This window comes from Fukomys damarensis, unplaced genomic scaffold (genome assembly GCF_012274545.1).
Source record: "Fukomys damarensis isolate Sample0158 unplaced genomic scaffold, DMR_v1.0_HiC HiC_scaffold_38, whole genome shotgun sequence".
Classification (NCBI taxonomy): Eukaryota; Metazoa; Chordata; class Mammalia; order Rodentia; family Bathyergidae; genus Fukomys; species Fukomys damarensis.
Window position 1 is genome coordinate 78,091,297 of NW_022900950.1, and position 16,037 is coordinate 78,107,333.

The following is a 16,037-nucleotide window of genomic DNA, read 5'->3' on the forward strand; positions in this document are numbered from 1 at the left end:
TGGACTCTCGGGGAGGAAGACATCAGTTTCAAGCCCAGCTCTGCTATATACGTGTACCTCACCTCCCAGCCTGGTGCCTCAGGTTCCTCAACTAAAGGAGCACAACTCGTCGGTTTGTCTGGGAACATTTCACGGGCTAAGACCTCTCACAGGCATGGGCTATGTGGAGTCAGGAGTGCTATGAGGGCTCAGCAAGATTTACTGCTGTTTCCATCTCAGAAAACCTAGCCCAGGCACAGAGACCGGCAAGTTACCCTCAGGAGAAATGATGCTTTGGGGAAACCACAGGCCCTGGAGGGGAGGAGCAGGGAGCAGCCAGCAGGGCCCATCGAACAGAAAGGAATGTGACCAGAAGTCAGGTCTAGAGGGGAGGCAGTGACCAGATCACTGGTCATCAAGTGGCAGATCTGGTGCTACTAGAGGATTCAGTCTCGAGGGATGAAGCTCGGGTGCTGAATTCTGCACTTCAGACATTAGGTTCAGACATTTGGGTAAAAGGGAAAATCATTGGTGTGGGCTTTGTATGTTCAAGAAAATAGATTGAATCTGATTCTAAGAGAGAGGCCAAACCATTGGAATGTTTGTGGCATCTTGCCTACTTCCTCTCTCAGCCTCGTTTCTGCATATCAAATTCTGAACTATCTTTCCACGTGTGACACTCTCTTAGCCTTGTGTCTTCTGACAATCTCCCCTTCCTCTGGGCCCTCCAGGACTTGTTCTCACCTTTTCGTGGCTGTGATGTATATGTAACTGTTCCTCAGCAGCAGGGACCAGGCATCCTCAAGTCCTGTCTTGCTCATTAAGATGCAAAGAAGGTCTTTAAGCAGTGAAGTGAAGGGTTTCACTTGTACACAGTTGCTTCAGCTAAATGCTAGTGTTGTAGCAAAGACCCCACTGCTGTGCCAAACCAGTTCCCTAATAAACTCTCAAATACTTGGCATTAAAAATGGAGAGACAAAGACGGTTTTATCATGTTAGAGCCTTTTGTTCAATTTGGGAGAGAAAGCCATGAAGTAATTAGGGCAGAGGAGAAAACAGAAATACATACTCCATGCTCTGAAGGCAACTCCTTTCCAGTAAGTTCAATGGAGTTATTGATATATAACCAAATATAGGATTTATATTCATGCTATGAATAATGTCTAGATGGATTTAACATAAGAACACCTTCGGAAGCATCAATAATAATCATGGAAAGAATAGTATCATTCATTTAGACTCGTACCAAGCAAGTCTCAGTATTTTCTATGCCATAAATAAAACTGCACCCACTTTTATGTGTGTCATTTATATTTATGTATCAAATATCTGATTCTGATGTCTGTGGTCGGCATCCTGTTTGATACCAATTTTAAAATGAATGAATATCAAAGAAAAGGAATGCACAGTTACTTTTGGGGGCTCCAAACCTGTTTTTTCAATGTAACAAATGAGAAAGAAATATGATGTCTGTCTAGTAAATAGAACTGAATTCCATACAGAACAAAAGCAGTCACTTTCCACGGGAACATACCTTGAAGAGCAGACTACAAACAAAATAGAAGTCCAAATATCATCTTGTAAGTCAGGGCTGGGAAAGCATTTAAAAGTCTGACCAACTCTAGTTCACAGTGATATATAGTTCTCTGGGTATAGACTGTCAAACCGAGTTAAGTGTCAGTGAAAGAAAATGGGGGATAGATTTTCAGATGGTCTCATTCAAATAAGAAGCAAAACACAGTTCAAAGAGCTTTTACCCACTGAGCTTTTCAAATAACCACTGCATAGGATGGATATACTGCTTGCGAGGGAAAGCTCACAGGAATACCAAAAAGAAGTTGATATGTTTCATTTAAAAAATGAATTGGGGAGATTACATCTGTCCTTTCGCCTCAAAAGAGTAAACAGGTGTCGATGATAATGCAGTCACCTCCCTCACGGGTCACTTGACAGGTGCTGGGAATTTTGAGCAGGTGCTTTCAAGCAGTTTTCGTCCAATCAATTTTCTGCATTCACCAACCAACCCGTGGGCTCTGTTCCCTGTCAGAAGGAGCCAATGACAACGGGAGCCTCTGGACGTCCATTTGCCACCTTCTGCAGACACAGGCCAGGCACCGTCCGGTGAGGGACCCTTCACATGGCCACAGGGACATCTGGGGAAATCTGAATATCATTTCTGTAGCACTTTTTCTCCTTTGGACATATGTCAAAGCCTGGACCTACTGGGGCCAAATGGAAATCTAACACTCACACTGCACTGTTCTTAAGTTCAGCTTTACACACACTTTACTTGTGTCATTTATTGGTAACCTTACATCACCTTCCATTTTCCATATTCAGACATCCGTACAATATCTAGTAGTCAAATGTTTCGAGTTGCCTCATTTTTTATGGCATCCTAACAGAAAACTTCATTCAGAAAGCCATCATCTGTGTCAATAAGGCAGTCTGTGGGATAATTTGGATATTCCCTTGTCTGTTGGCTTTTTATACAGCATTTGTTCTTCTACTGGATAAATATAGACTTGAGAGCAAAAGAAAGAGCACTGACTCTTATCATAAGAAACAAAGTGAAACTTAACAAACATGGGGAAGAGTGGTTGATGGGCAGCCCAAGTCAGCAGCCATGGGCCCAGTCCTGAACGTCCAGGTCACAAGGAGAGACCCTGAGGAATGTCAGAAATCTACCTTTAAAAGTTGGGACTGAAACTTGCAAGTATTCTCCGGGATTTTATTACTTCTCAGTTCCCCCTTTTTATTGGTCTCAAGTATAGAAAGTACTTGAACTAAACCCGCCATTGTAACACATGGAGTCTGTAAAGATCCCTTCTGCTGTTTGAAGTTTTCCTTCTCAACTCTGAGATATTTGTTTGTGCATGGAAGAGTCATGCTGCTTTGCCTACTACTCTGGAACCACCTTTTCACTGTTGGAAATGAGTCCCCAGTCCTTTAAATTGTTCCACATATGCAATTAGAAAAGAAAAATTCAAAATGGATAGGAAGTTAAGACCAAGAGCACAGAAATCTTAAGATACGAAATTACTGACTCTAGTTTAAGAGGAATGTCCCTGACCGACTGCAGGGAGGCAAACATCCAAGTGCAGGAGGTACAAGACACATCTGATGCAAGCGAGCCCAAACTAATGATAGAACCAATAACTTAGACGCAAGCACGCATTAATGTACTACTGAGATTTAATCAAATGCCAAGCACTGAGTTAAAGATCAATTTTCAAAACTGAGCAATTATCAAATTTAAGGATGCGAAGGGAGTTGATAAAATGTCAGAAAATTCAATCTTTGTTTTCAGAATCTTGGATTTCTTAAGGCAGAAAAATATGAATAAATCTCTGGTCAACACTTGTCTCTGGAGTAGTTCCTCCAAATTCAAAGCTAAAGGTCTTCTCTGCCCGCCCCTGTGCTGTGCCCTGTCCACCTCCCTCCACTCACATGACCTCAGAAATCTGACAGAGGCGCACAGAGAGGAAGCCACTGCCCAGACTGAGATTGCCAGGGCAGAAGTTGTCCAGGCATCCATGTGCCATGGAAGGTGGACAGGGCCCTCACTTCTGGCTGCCCATAAAGTCCAGCAGGGCTGGTGACAACACACTCACATCCATGGGGGGCCCTCCATAGCAACAAGGCGCATCCTAAACAAAGAAAATTCATGGTAGACAGACAGCACCTTTTAGTTTATTTTTAATAAGGAGTTACTTCTTGAACCAACAAATCACCATATATCTTTGACAGATCAAATTAAGGAACTCCTTAGGTAACAGATGAGTTTCATGCTGGATTAGAAGGGGAAAAGCAGATATTGAGGCAGCTGCAGGATTACACCAGCATACCCTCACCTGGGAGCAGTGCCACGGAGTCCAGTAAGTTTTGGCTCACACGTTACTGTATTTACCTAAGTTTCATCCCATCACCCTCCTTCAGCAGCCATGCAATTCTGAGCTGTAAGGCATCCTGCGGAAGGGCAGATTTACAAAAATGTTAATGTGTCCTCCACCTCACTCCCCAAATCCGGCACTGCACAATTTCTAGCTCTCCCCAGAAGTCAGAATGACCATGAAGAATGAATGTGAATGACTTCAGGACATCAAGGCAGCCGTGACAATGCCTGACACACTCATTCCCACCAGGTCCTTTCCTCGCACTCACTTGAGCTGGACTCAGGCGCCCTGCGGTGGGGCTGGCACATGGGCGTGGCCTGGCCAGCACCACCCACAAGCTGTGCTTTCCGTCATGAAAACAGCCAACCTCCTCCAGAGGAGAATAACGTGTGTTCTCCAGAGATGAAACATACCCCAGTGGAAATGTGCTTGAAGGTCGACTAAATAATCCGTATACTTAAAGAAGATTCAATTATATTGTATTGTTTATGTATTTTTCATTTACAATGGTTAGTAAATGTAAGCTGTGTGGCTTCCTAAAAACCAGAGAAATCACGAAATACAGTGGGTCATGACAGTTTCTGTGTTCGCGCTGATCTCTGTCACGAGGTCTCACATGTTCCTGTCAGATGCCACGTGTCCTCATGTGGGTCTTTCACTCACACATTGCACAGCACCTAGTACTGAGGTTTCGTACAGCTGACGCTATTCCATTCCATTCCACTAACATGACATATTAGAGACAGGCCCCAAACTGTCTTTTTTAAATTTAAGAAACACAGACTTTTCATTCAAAACTGATCCTAACATTGCACGCCTATAACACTTCCAATTTGAAAATTTGGAAATTCCATACAAATTTAACAAACAAATCTGAATAATAGCAATTTTCAACTTAGAAGACACTTGGTATAGCTCAAATTATACTTTCTATTTAGCCCTGGTCCGTATTTTCAGATGAGAATATGACACTCATTCTCACAAACTGAATTTTCATGTTACTGAATCACAGCTGATCACCTCAGCGAACACGGACTGCTCACCTCCCGTGTAACAGGCACTGGAGACTCTGCAAAGCACAAGAACCAACAGCATAAGCAGGCTTTCCTTGTCATAGATTCCTCTATATTACTTATGACAGATATAGGCAAGAAGGAGAAAAGGAAAAGGAAAATACATTTTGGGGGCAAAGTTTAATAGAGAAAATAAGCAGGGAAATGGAAAAGAAACTGAGTCATCGTGTGTACAGTAAGAAATCAAATTCAAGGAGGCGAATGAAGTGGAATGAAAAGGAAGAAACACTGAGGGCCAGCCAGGTGCAGATGCGGGAGCCGATATCTCCAGACCCCTGCGGGTGAGTGGGGGCTGCGACAAGCCGGTGCAGGCCGAACCGAGGCCCTGCCAGGGAGCTGGGCTGTGGTGGCCACGGGACCTGTGTGCTCCTCTCCATACAGCTCTGGAGCAGCTGCCAGGACTGGGTCCTCACTGTCCACCCCTTCTTCCCTGGCTGCAAGCTTGCAAAATAAACCACTCTGCGGATCTCATCCATACAAATGGTAAAATGTGGGAGTCCATGCCATCAAATCATCACAAACTATAATGGAGTGAAGTAAAGAAACACTTCCTGACTTCCCAGTTTGACTGAAAAGTAGCACTTCCAGCAAAGCTCTTTAGGCTAAGCACACTTGGCATCTCTTTTGTCCTTTGGCCTAGAATTCTGATATGCATCGCTTCGGGCCAGGACCAAGTGGTATCTGAGCAACAAAATGATAAGCTCTCTGTTTGCAGGAAGCTAATACCCTTCGCATTCTCACACTCGGAGGGGTGGGAATGCTGCTGCTCTGATAGAAGTAAAACTTGTTTCACAAGAAAGCTGACAGCATTTCTGCATGCACTTCCTGGCCCTGTATCTATTAAATGCTTACTAACAGCTACACATGAGAATGATCAGAAAGGACTAGAGGTCAGTGTATCAGGCCTGGAGTGCATATTCCACAGATTATTGGTTGCATTAATACATAACCCGGATCTACAAATTATTATACAATTGACAGTCAGGTTTCCACTGAAAGTACTGAAGATGAGTGTCTATGTTAGAATTCTCCAGTAAAAGAGCCAGTGAGGTGCTTATGTACAGGGACATTTATTTTGTATTTATTTTGTTCATCTGTTTTTATCTTTTATTGGTCCGTGTCTGCAGTATTTGATGCTTACCTTCCTTGTGTCAGGTTGATGCCTGTGCATGACTCATCTTATTTCTTTTTCGTCCCCCGACCCTGCCTTCCCTCCCCTCCCTGCATCTTTTTTTTAACTGGTACATTTAAGATGTGCGTAATGCTCACGCTCATCGCGGGGAATTTGTCCCTGTCCAGTACGTGATATAGGTTGATTCATCTTCTCCCCACCCCTCCCCTCCCTTCAACCCTTCTTCCACTCCTTAGGTACAAAAGCTTTGATTTTATTTTTCCCTTTTATTCTTTTTTTTCCTTTTCCCCCCTCTCCCCTTCCTTGTTCCCCTTCCCATTCGAATATTTTCTTCCAATTTCCTTTTACCTATTATATATTTTGGTCCTCAGTTTACACTTTCGGGATCTTACACTAGAGAAACAGTATGATAGCTACACATGTGTATCCAATTTGTTTCACTTAAAATATGGTCCTGACGTGCATCCATGTGCCTTGAAGTGTCTCAAGGTTATCCTTCTTTATGGCTGAGTAATACTCTACTGTATAAAAGAAAACCACATCTTTTTTAACCATTCGTCCCTTCACAGGCACTTGGGCTATTTCCAATATTTAGCTGCTGTAAATTGTGCTGCTGTAAACACGGGTGTGCATGCACAGCTGTGGTAAGGTGCTTTCACTTCTTTTGGGAAGATACCAAAACTGGGAACCACTGGGTCAAATGGAACCTCTAGTTTTAGTTTTTGAGGAATATCTATACTGATTTCCACCATGGTTGCACCAGTGTACACTCTCACCAACAGGAGAAAAGGTTCCTTTTTTCCCCAAAGCCCTGCCAGCATTTGTCAACATCACACTAAATTGTCAAAAACTGAAAACTTTTACTCTAAAATCAGGAACAAAACAAGGATGTCCACTATCACCACTATTATTCAATATAGTCCTGGAAACATTAGCCAGAGCAATTAGAAAAGAGGAAGAAAAGGAATAAGAAGAATAGGGAAGGAAGAAGTTAAATTATCATTATTTGCAGATGATGTGATTCTCTACGTCAAAGGCTCTAAAAACTCCACCAAAAGAGGGTCTAGATTTAATAACGAAATTCAGTCACGTAGCTGGATACATATTCAACACTCACTGATCAATAGCACTCCTGTAACCAAATAACAAACTCACCAAGAGAGAAAAATTATGGAAACAGTCCCTTTCACAATAGCATAGAAAAAAAATGAAACGCTTAGGAATCAATCTAATGAAGGAAGTAAAAGATCTTTACAATGAAAACTACAGTACTCTAAAAAAGAAACTGAAGGACTGAGGTTTTAGCTCAGTGGGCACTGCACCTGCCTCGCAAGGACAAGGTCCTGAGTTCAATCCCCAGTACCAAAAAGAAAGAAAAAAATTAAAGAGGATATCAGAAAATGGAAAGATATCCCTTGTTCTTGACTAAGAAGAACAGGTGAAAATATGAAGTACAGTGACAGAGTGAAGTACAGTGAAAATGGCCATACTCCCAAAACTGTTCTACAGATTTAATGCAATCTCAATCAACATACCAATAGTACACCGCACAGAATTAGCAAAAATAATCCTAAATTTCATTTGGAATCAGCAGAGACCTAGAAGAGCAAAAGCAATTCTAGGGAATAAAGACATGACAGGGGATATTACAATCCCAGACATACTACAAAGCTACTATACTATACTATACTATACTATACTATACTATAGAAACTACTACAAAGCTACTGTGATAAAAACAGCATGGTACTGGCCAAGAAAAAGACCCGAGGATCAGTGGAACAGATCAGAAGATGCAGAAACAACTCCATGTGTCTTCAGCTACCTTGTCTTCAACAAAGGAGCCAAACACCTTCCCTGGAAGAAGGACAGCCTCTTTAATAATGGTGCTGGAAAAACTGGCTTTCTACATGCTGAAGACTAAAACTGCACCGAGCTGTGCACTAAAGTCAAAATGGATCAAAGACCTGCATATTAAAACAGAAATCTACTGTGAGAGAACAGGTAGAAGTCTTAAAGATATATGTGTAGGCAGACTCTATGACAAAGTCCCAATTGCACCAGACATAACACAATGAATCAACAAATGGGATCTCATCTTTTTAAAAACCTTTTGCATAGCAAAAAAAAAAAAAAAGAAAAAAAGAAAAAAATCACTAACAGTGAAGAGACAACACAATGTAAGAAAAAATTTTGCCAGCTGTTCCTCAGACAAAGGACTAACATCCATACTATATAAAACACTCAAAAAATCAAAGGCCCCAAATTTAAGGCCCCATCCAAGATTGGGCATCTGAAATGAAAAGACATTTCTCAGATCAAGAACTAGAAACAGCAAACAAACATATGAAAAAACGTTCACTACCACTGGTCACTGGAGAGCTGCAAATCAAGACAATGCTGACATTCCACCTCACCCTAGAAAGAGTGGCTGCTATCATCACAAAGTCAACCAATTGAAAAGAGACTTATTGGAAGGAATTCAAGAGTACAGTGAGGGAACCAGCCAGTGCCAGACTGCAGGGCAAGTCATCAAGGTGGGGCCCAGGAGAGCAGCAGACAGGAGGCAGGAAAAGCTGATGAGTCCACTGAAGTATGGAGGCCGGCGGCAGGAAGAGTTCTCCCAACCACAGAGGATCAGGCAGTTGTTTCCCTCAGGCCTCTGACTGACCGATGGATCCCCCCATATCACAGGGTCGGTTGCCATCTCTCAGACCACCATCCAAGCATCTCTCCCAAACCGCCTCACAGGGACGCCTGTGATAATGCTGGGCTGGTTACCTGAGCATCTCAAGTTCCAGCCTAGAGGACACAGGATGACCCGTCATGGTGTCCACTTCCCACAGACAATGGGGTGACCCAGATGTGAAGGACGGGGACAGTAGGGAAGGCAGAACTGTGGAGGCTTGGAAGACCCAAGGAGGCGGGTGGGAGGTGGCACGCAGAGCTGTGCAGGAACTCTGTTGCTCATTGCCCGTCTCCGACCAGGGTGTGTTTCGGAAGGGAAGGGTATGAGGACAACGGGCACAGCTGTGGGTACAAAGCCCCTCCCTCTGAGCACAACTGTGGAGCCATTGGTAAGCATATGCACTGTGACTCTGCTTGTCCACGTGTGGAATTGTGTGCTATGTCACGGGGAGGGTGCTGAGGAACACAGGTCAAAAAGGAAAGCAAAATGTCTAGGCAAAAGCAAAAATCTGCTTCCTTCCCTTGCTGGCTGCCACTGCTTGGAGACAGTGCTGCAGTTTTCAGGAGACTCACAAAGACACAGCTGTGACCTAAATACTAATGCCAACCTCGAGGAGGCAACAGTTCACTCGTCTGCCGGCAAGGGCACTCTGGTCTTTCCAGAAATGAGACTCTACCCATTCAGTCTTACAAGTCTTCGACAGAGAGCTTTACCATGGCCAATTCACCATCAGAAATATCCGGTTTCCTCCACAATATCACACAGAACAGAAAGTCGCTCAAGATGCCCAGGTGCTCAGAGAGCGTAATTACTGATGAATGAGTCTTTGCTCTACCTTCAAAAGACATCACTGTGTCACTGAACTTGCTAACTGTCTTCCGTGGGCTCAATTCCTGCAACTGCAGAGTGGAACTTTGGATAAAAGGATCATTACAGAGTCTTCTAGTTTTAATTTTGTATCCATGATTTCACTACTAGATTCCTGCCCCACCTGCCGTTTTAAAAAGTACCATGCTGCCCTCATGTGGTCACACATGGAGTGGCCTGCAAATGAGTGCTCCAACCTTGAAACACAAGTTTGGTTTTGTTTGAAGGAGTAAATGAAAACCCATGCTTTAAATTAAAATTCACAGAGTCAATAAACAAATTAGATCAATTGGAAACACCTATCCACAAAATGCCCCAAGCATTTACCAACCCATACAGATTCAATTTCCCCCCATGGCAATAACACTAATAGGACTTAAAATTAATGAGCATTTTTTGTGTGGTAGACATTACAAACTATTTACATATTTCATCTCATTTGGTTCTTTTTTAATCTTTTTTTTTAGATGAGGAAATTAAAGTGCCATTGGTGAATGTGCCAAGATGTCAGGATCATTAAGAGATGGCCAGTTTCCAATTCAAGTTGTGAGATTCAGTGGCAAAAATAGTGCTCCCATCCCCTCAGGCAGCCATGTTGTGCTCCCATCCCCTCAGGCGGCCATGTTGTGCTCCCATCCCCTCAGGCAGCCATGCTGTGCTGGTGAGGTCATCTTCTCTTACACTGTCTGTCTGTTTCTAGGAAACACTGATAAGGAAAGTGGCATCAAATGCTTAAATATGTAATGAGATGTGATATATATAAAAGCTATTTTAAGACAACTCTTCATTGAGAATGGGCGCTCAGAGACCGGACACATTTTAATGATGTGTCATATCACTACTTATACAGTCCTTCCATTTGGTACTGAGTATTTATTATAAGTCATGACGTGAACTGAAAATGAGAGAAAATATCTCGTGCCACTACTGTGTGACCATTTTCCAGCAGTTCAGACTTTGTCACTGGTGAGCACGGTGGCAATCTGTTCCACTTTGTGTATTCATGGGTCAGTGCTGGGGAAAGGCACCCAAGGCCTGGGGAGGCCAAGCAAGCGCGATGCTTGAACTGCTCTCCACACCTCTGTTTGAAATTGTGTAATCGAGGAGAATTTTTTAAACTTTTGTAGCAAGATGGGGTGACTATGAAACAGACGAGCAGCAGGTGTGTTTAAATTCACACAGTTTTGAAAGCAAGAAGAGCTCCTCCTCTCTGAGAGGCGGGAGAAAGTACTGAAAGATGAAAGTGGGGGTCGCGCTTCCATGCCACATCCTGTCCCCAAATACCATACACACATTGTTTTCCTGCACTGTTAGGCCTCTTTTCTATTCCAAACCCCTAAATGCCTCTACTGTAGAAATGCAATCAGAAGCAAAACTCCTGTGTTTTCTCAGTCAGTGAGAGTATGCGACAGGCCACTTCCTCGGTCAGCTGGGCTGGTGCGCAGGTGTATAATACACCTTGCTTTTTCTTTACAGCCAGCCCGCTATGGCCCAAAACCTGAGAAACTGAGCTGAAATAATCCTCTCCTCTTTGAAGACATGGATGTCAGACCTTTTGTCTGGGCAATGTGAATTTCAGCTGGGTGGGAATTACAGAATTTATGAAACCTAGATAAGGGAAGGTCCTTAGGAGATCACCCAATTCCCCTGGTATGAATGGCAGCTCTGTTGACATTAGCGAAGAAAGCCATTAAGAAGAAAGAAAAGGAAATATCATACTCTTCAGATGTGAAATTGTTAAGCAGGACTTAAAACGAAGGCAGTAAAGTCTAATGTCAGTTTTGAATCCTGCCACGAAAGGAATCTTCACAGCCGAGCGATGACTGCTCCATGAGCCAGCTCCTACGACACCAGAACTTTTCACTCATTGTCCCTAAGCACATAAAACACCAGAACTAGACATTATTGCTTCTCATTTCTACACAGTGTGACCAAGTCCGGAAATGACAAATAACTTCCCTAAGGTCACAAAGCCCGTGACACGAGAAAACCATGTTTGTCCACGCAGGAGCGCAGGGCTCTTCTTCACTGTGTCGTTGGCTTTGCCCGGAGTGTTGACCCAAGCATTACAGTGCGCAAATGTGACACTGAAAATGGTGATCACATGAGAACCACTGAAACCACGCAGACTCCTAAAGCAACCAAACTGAATAGCTCTGCAGGTGGGCTGGTGCCACACACCTGTGCTCCCAGCCCTCTGCTGGATGCGGAGCAGGCCTGGAGGCCAGTGAGGGATACTGCGTGAGCTAAGCACGGCCTGGACTGTACAGCAGACCCTGTCAGCACACATGCAAAAGCATTCCGCTGCCAACCACCTCTGTGATGTCTGCCAGAGCTATTGGATTTTCTATAGTTGTTAAAAATAGGGTTCAAAACCTGGGCGTGGCCTTACAAGAGGCTGAGGCAGGAGGACTGTGGTGAGTTCAAGGCCAGGCTGAGCTAACTATCCAGACCCTGTCTCAAAAGAGCAGAAGAAAGAAATGCATAAACAAACAGATTACTGACTTACAGACATTGTGGGTTGCTCTCGGATGAGTTCCTTCGCAGGTGATTTTTTTCTGTGTCTGTCCTCTGCGAGCCTCCTCCTTCCTACATGTCTGCATTGGGATGAGGTGAGAGTTGCACAGGCAACAGAGGTCAAAAGACATGTGATCCTGTCCAGCTTCATCTAACCTGAAGAGAAAGGACAGCTATGAAAGCAGAAAGTAGCATTAGTCATAAGAAGCTATTCAGATTAAAATATACCGGAAGTGTTGTTTTAGACCAAGAAAATGCTAATCGCTTGCTATTAAAATGACTGCATAAATGAAGAAGTAAGTCTCAGGCTCCTACAATAACTAATGGGCATGCAAAAACATACTGTGCTTGACAGCTGATCCCAGATTTTTCCGAGCCACTCAGGCCTGTGGGATCCTGTGAACGCAGGACAGAAGCGACACTGCAGTGGAGGTTAATAATGACCTTGAGATAAAACCATTAGTGCTTTGTGTACGCAGCAGAGCCAAAGCGTTGGTTCCTCGGCTCCCATTCATTCAGATGTCAGCGGAATGGAAACACGGAAGCGGGCTGCAGTTTCCATGGAAACTTCTCCAGGTTTCAGGTGCTTCTCGGGCTTTGTGTTGTGTTGGGAGACCAGGAGGTCGCGGAGGCTTCATCCTCTCCTTCCCCCGGCAGAGCAGGGCTGGGGCAGGGCCACCTCCCCCTCTGCCCTCCCACAGCTCGGGGCAGAGAAAGGGAGAAGGGTCCCTTCTGTGGCTTCCTGACAAATCTCACTCTTACAGCCGCCACATCGGATAGCCTTTCTTCTCCCTGGGCCAGAAATAGGAGTGCGTCTATGTCGTATGTAGAAGTTTACGTACTATATAAACGTTGGCTATGTAGGATATTTAATGTCTAGAATACGTAATTTAGGGGGCATATTTTCTGGTTCAGAGTTTGCATCATCCTCCTGGAACAGCCATGACCGAAGGAACTAAGGGCCAACTGCAAGGGCTGCGGGAACCCACTTAACAATTCAACAAAAACAGTAAAAGTAATACTTTAAGAGGCAGAATCCAAGATGAAAGGTAATCGAGTCGTTCGCCCAAACCCTAGGCAATTAGGTGCCTGGAAGAATAATATCCTTTCCCGTAAAGTAGGGGAAAATTTTAAAAAGAAAAAAACTCGGGGGAAATACACATGCACTGTTGAACGGCACGCTTTCCCCAAAGCCACACAAGCACCCAGGAAGCTCCGACTGCGCTCCAACGTTGGGTTCAAGAAAACCCAACAAAAAATAAAAAGTATAGTAAGAAACAGCACCGTAGCACCTGAGCCGGCCCGAGCCTGCAGACGGACAGACGGACGGACGGACGGACGACCCAGTGGACTGCTCACCCTTTCCTGCTAAGGACCTCGCGGAAGTTCCCAGACGGCTGTGGCATCTCGGGTGGTGCCGGGATGCAAAATCCCTCAACTCCCCACACACCCACCGTGGAGCTGATCTTTCGTAAGATTAGTCTCCATTCAAACAGTTCCCCACATCAGCCTTTCCATCTTTCTCAGCGTACATTTCGAATTACTTGACGACCTTTAGCCGGTGCCTGCAGGCTTTGTCCGAGCCCTGGGGGCTGCAGCGAAGGCGTCGCGGGTGGGGCTGGGGTCCTCCCCTCCGCCACTTCAGGGTGGGCCTCGCCCAGGCCAGCGTGCCCTCCAGTCCCCCAGGAGAGGCCCAAGACATCGCTGTGGCTCCAGCCCAAGCGCATGCGTGTCTGTCCTCCCAGCCTGACTTTCAGTAACATTTTCCCCGCTCAAATCCTCCTCTCCTCGAGGTTCGCAAACACCCAGGGCAATCTAGGGAGTGGATTCTGGGAGACGCACGCTTAGAGAGCCCTGGTGACTCAGCACCCTGCCAATCATTCCTGGGTCCTAGAGGCCCAATCAGAGTGGAGTCTGGGAGAGGCATGCTCAGAGAGCTCTGGTGACTCAGCACCTTGCCAATCATTCCTGGCCATCTCTCCTAGAGACCCAATCAGAGTGGAGTCTGAGAGACGCATGCTCAGAGAGCCCTGGTGACTCAACACCCTGCCAATCATTCCTGGGTCCTAGAGGCCCAATCAGAGTGGAGTCTGAGAGACGCATGCTCAGAGAGCCCTGGTGACTCAGCACCCTGCCAATCATTCCTGGGTCCTAGAGACCCAATCAGAGTGGATTCTGGGAGACACATGCTTAGAGAGCCCTGGTGACTCAGCACCCTGCCAATCATTCCTGGCCATCTCTCCTAGAGACCCAAAGGGAAGCCCCGGGCAGCGGGTATCCTTTAAAATCCGAAAGCCTGATTTATCAGTGTGCTGTGCTCTTTACTTCCCTGCGTTCCGGCCCCACTTGGGCGTTTGTGCCACGTTTTTGTGGGCGCAGACTCCCTGACCGCATCTTCCTGTGATGGTCAGTAAACGTGGCTGCCTTCTGCACCGGGCACACAACTGCACGACTGCGCTTCTCCTACCCCGGATCCTGGGCTCTCAGGCCTCACCGCTGCGCACACCTTCCAGCCTTGAGAAACCTGCTAACTGCGGCCGCATCCAACAGCTTGTGTGCTCCGTGGAGAGACCGGAGCCAGCGCTGCCCACCAAGCTTTCCCATACTCTACCCACAGAGGCGGGTGACTTAAAAAGTCAGTATTCACAACCCACGGAATTCTGGACTTAGGTTGTTTGACAGCAGTGGAGAACTAATACAAGGCTGGAGAAAGCACCATGTGCTGTCTGGCAGTGACTGACATTTTCCTTCCTCCTACACGGTATCACCTGTTAGAGATTTTGTCACTTCTACTTCTCCAAGTTAAAGCCTTTCAACCCACTTAACGGTTGTTTTGTTTACTCCGTAATAGATCATTTTAATCTCCCTCTTAAATGACCTCCTAAGGCTGCACTGTGCGCTTCTCCCCACACCATCAGCGCCCACTTTCGTTTCCGGAGCACGCCAAGTGTACTTCCTGCGCTTGAGCTGATCCTGGAGCTCGGCTTCTCTCTACCCAGAGACCTGAATGCCCAGTGGCTCACCCTCCTCGCCCTCTTCTTTCAGATACCGGGGATGGAGCCCGGGGCGTTCGCACTGTCTCCGCAGGCTTTCTTATTTTTCAATTTGGTGACTAGGTTTTCCTGGGTTGCTAAATTGCCCAGGCTGGCCTAGAACTTGAGATCTTTCTGCCTCAGCCTCCTCAATCCCCACCTGGCTGTGTGCAACTGAGCCCGGCTTTTCTCCTCCTCAAGTCTCCTCATGAAGAAGGCTTTCCTCAGATGGCGGCACGCACACGCTCCTGGATCTCCTTCTTCTGTGTATTGGCCCTTAACATTTGCAGTAGCCTCAGCACAGAGGTCTTCTCCCTGGAAGGCGGCTCCACAGGGGCAGAGCTCTTTCTCTGTGGCCTTAGGCACTGAGGCACGATGGTTTCCTGGCGCGGTGCCTCACACTCAGTAACCGTTTACAGAGGCGACCTCCCCGCGCAGCTTGTTTCAGACGAAGTTTATTTGACAATATCATTTATCTCGGGAATAGGACGACTGCATTCCTTTGAGTTTTCCCAGTCAGAGGCTCGTCGATCAGGGTCTGTGGTCTCAGTTTTTATACACAGGAGAGACTTCATGGGCCGAGTGAGGTGTAAGAAAAGGCCAAGAGCAGAAAAGCTGTCGAGGTCGGTGTGAACATTGATCTGCGGACTTACCGTCTAATTAAATATTTGTCACTTTGTCTTCCAAGACCAGCGGACCGCATCGCGGATGTAAATAAGCAGATTCCCGTGCCTTTCCAGAAAACCAAAGGGAAGCCGAGGGCGCGGTTCTGCGGGACGCGAGCGCCCCCTTGCCGGCTGTGCGCGGCAGGCCTGGGCTGACCCCGCGGCAGAGAGTGAAACCAGGGAGCGG

At 45.8% G+C, this 16,037-nt stretch overlaps 1 long non-coding RNA gene across 1 annotated transcript in view; it reads right to left on the reverse strand.

The window, feature by feature from the left end:
- Positions 1–16,026, reverse strand: part of LOC104864762 — a 38,510-nt gene extending 22,484 nt beyond the window's left edge. The window contains exons 1-2 of the long non-coding RNA XR_780985.3: positions 15,839–16,026; positions 12,146–12,309 (exon numbers count right to left, since the gene is read on the reverse strand). This is a non-coding gene — a long non-coding RNA (uncharacterized LOC104864762). The remainder of the gene's footprint in view (positions 1–12,145; positions 12,310–15,838) is intronic.
- Between the last annotated feature and the right edge of the window lie 11 nt (positions 16,027–16,037).